Genomic DNA, 2,728 nt, shown 5'->3' on the forward strand with positions numbered 1-2,728 from the left:
CATGTAAGACATTAAAAACATGTGCAATGAGTTGGAACACATGATGACTTTTGTTGTGATAAATGTGAATCAGACTATATTCAAATTAAAATCATACTATTTTCAGTTTGTGCATTTGTAGAACGAACAAGCATCACCAACACAGTGTGGAGAACCATCCTATAAAAAGCCATTTGTATCTCAAGACATATGTCATATTCTTCACCAATAAGCAGAAGCAAAAGAAAAGAAACAAGTCTTCTTTTATTGTATAATTTTATTAGAAATGGGTTCCGACCTTACTTCTTGTGCTGACCAAAGGTATGTGAACTTTTCTCTACGTATATTGTCTATACTCTCTCGATTGGTTTAGCATTCTTCTCTTTTTGTTGGGAACAACTTTTTGATATCAAGCCCAAAGTAGAGATGAGCATGTTTATCTTTCTTTTCTTTTCTTTTTTCTTTTTCCTGGTTTCAAACTAGATCCAAATCATTTACCTAAAAAAACAGGGATTTCCAAACCATTTTCTCAGTTAACTCTTGAGAAAGTGCTAGAGTTGAGCTTTCTTTTCTCAGAAACCTGAGAAAATACTTTATTGAGTGCAAAAAGCAAACATGCAGTAAAGATTTTGGGCAATTCCAACTCAAACACATTTTGAACACTTGCAGATTAGAAGGCAAAGTAGCAATTATAACAGGTGGAGCCAGTGGGATTGGCCTGGCTGCTGCCAAGCTGTTCCATCGCCATGGCGCCAAGGTGGTGATTGCTGATATCCAAGATGAATTGGGCCAGCAAGTCTGTCATGAAATAAGCTCCTGCGGGGACGGCAATGTCATGTATGTTCATTGTGATGTCACTAGTGAAGAAGACATACACAGCGCCATCGATGGCACTGTGGCCAAGTATGGCAAGCTTGATATCATGTACAACAATGCCGGCATAGCCGACCTTAAGAGACCTGGATTAGTCGAGACTGAGAAATCCATGTTTGAGAAAATAATGAGTGTCAATGTAGTTGGTATGTTTCTTGGAGCCAAACATGCTGCAAAGGTCATGATCCCAGCAAAACAGGGCAGCATAATTTTCACATCAAGTGTGTCTTCGGTGGTCGGCAGCCGTGGACTTCACGCTTATTGCGCATCGAAGCATGCAATAGTAGGCTTCACTAAGAGCATGGCTATGGAGTTGGGGGAGTTTGGGATCAGAGTGAATTGTGTATCACCATATTTAGTATACACTCCTTTGGCGACACCGATGGTTGGCTTTGAGGAGTCCACATTCTACGAACATGTGAACAAATATTCGTATGTGAAAGGGGTGAACCTTAAAGCAGAGATCGTCGCTGAGGCTGCGCTGTATTTAGCTAGTGATGAATCCAAGTATACCAGTGGACATAACCTTGTCATAGATGGAGGTTTAACAATTGGGTTTAGAGAAGACTTTTAAGGATGCATTTGCATGAAATCCAATCTTGATGTAGGAGCCATAACGAAGTGATGCAAGTTTAGTGGAACATTTAGGATCCATTATGTAATTTTGGATCTTTTCTGTTATTTGGATATTTTTGAATTTAGATATCGGATCAGTATGTCTGATCCATATCTATATAATAAGTTTGATCTAGTAAAAGGTTTATCAAACTTAATAAGTCAGGGTTTGTTAAAATTAAAATTCTCATCTATAAATAGATAAGAGATCTAGGGCAGGTCAGTTTGAAAATTGAAACTTCAGGTAATTTCCACTTCTATTTTTTTCCCAGTTATTTCTTGTTTTTCAAGTTTTCAAAATAGTTTAGCTATATTTAGGTAATTTAACCAATGGGCACGTCACCTTGTGTTGGGACGTTGCAAATTCGAATCCCTAAGGTATAGTTGTATAACTGGTATGGGTCTGCCTAACCTCAGCTTTCTCTGTCAAAAATATTTAAGTAATTTAGCTTTGTAGGTATTCTCGGGTACCAATCTACAAGATTCAGGAATGTCCACTACTCCCACCAGCTGTGCAGGTGCCTTTAACTGGTGGGCTCTGCAAGAACTTGGCCGCCGGTGAGCCCCCCCCCCCGGTGTTTACCTCGCAGGGGGGACGTACGACTCGGTTCTCGGCCATGATTCCTGATCATCAAAATTTGTCTGAATCAAATATTCATATTCATTACCTTCTTTTATCATGTAATCCTTGACAACATATTTTCTGTTCATGGTGAGGCAAAACAATCATCATCATTTGATGCGTAATTCTGTCGAACAATTGTGTAATCTCGTTGAACTCTTCCCCATGCCTCTATCTATTAGTCAACCCTACAACAATAACAAACATCTATCAAACACGGATAATCTTTCCTGGACATTTGGTAGAGGATGAAATAAAATTCTCAGGACATTTTTTTTCCAAAGCATCAGTTTGAAGGTCAAGGTATATTTTTTAAAGAAAAGAAAAAATTCATTAAAATAAAAAAATGAAACAGCGACCGCAAAATGTCATCAACTATTACAAGCAAACAGCCCACAAGGGATCCGCTCATATAGTAGGGGCGACTTGTGAAGGTCATCAAGTTGACGAGACGTCACAAGCTCGAAACCCACAGGCTATGTCATTTGCCACAATGTTGAAGCTGAGTATACTACATGCGGGCAGAGAGGACCTCAAGGATTTTACCAACCAGAGGCTAGCCAATTTGCGGAAACTGATTTTTAAAAGAATCAGGTGTATTGGGTAACCTATCACCAACGCATAACCTAACATCTGATT

The 2,728-nt window shown here is 39.0% G+C and overlaps 1 pseudogene across 1 annotated transcript; it reads left to right on the plus strand.

The window, feature by feature from the left end:
• The first annotated feature begins 265 nt into the window (after nucleotides 1-265).
• Nucleotides 266-1,632, plus strand: LOC149837874 (secoisolariciresinol dehydrogenase pseudogene; annotated as a pseudogene). The gene is made up of 2 exons (XR_016432239.1): nucleotides 266-300; nucleotides 649-1,632. The product of XR_016432239.1 is annotated as a secoisolariciresinol dehydrogenase pseudogene (transcript).
• Nucleotides 1,633-2,728: the final 1,096 nt, after the last annotated feature.

This window comes from Nuphar pumila, chromosome 5 (genome assembly GCF_984573655.1).
Source record: "Nuphar pumila chromosome 5, dmNupPumi1.hap1.1, whole genome shotgun sequence".
Lineage (NCBI taxonomy): Eukaryota > Viridiplantae > Streptophyta > Magnoliopsida > Nymphaeales > Nymphaeaceae > Nuphar > Nuphar pumila.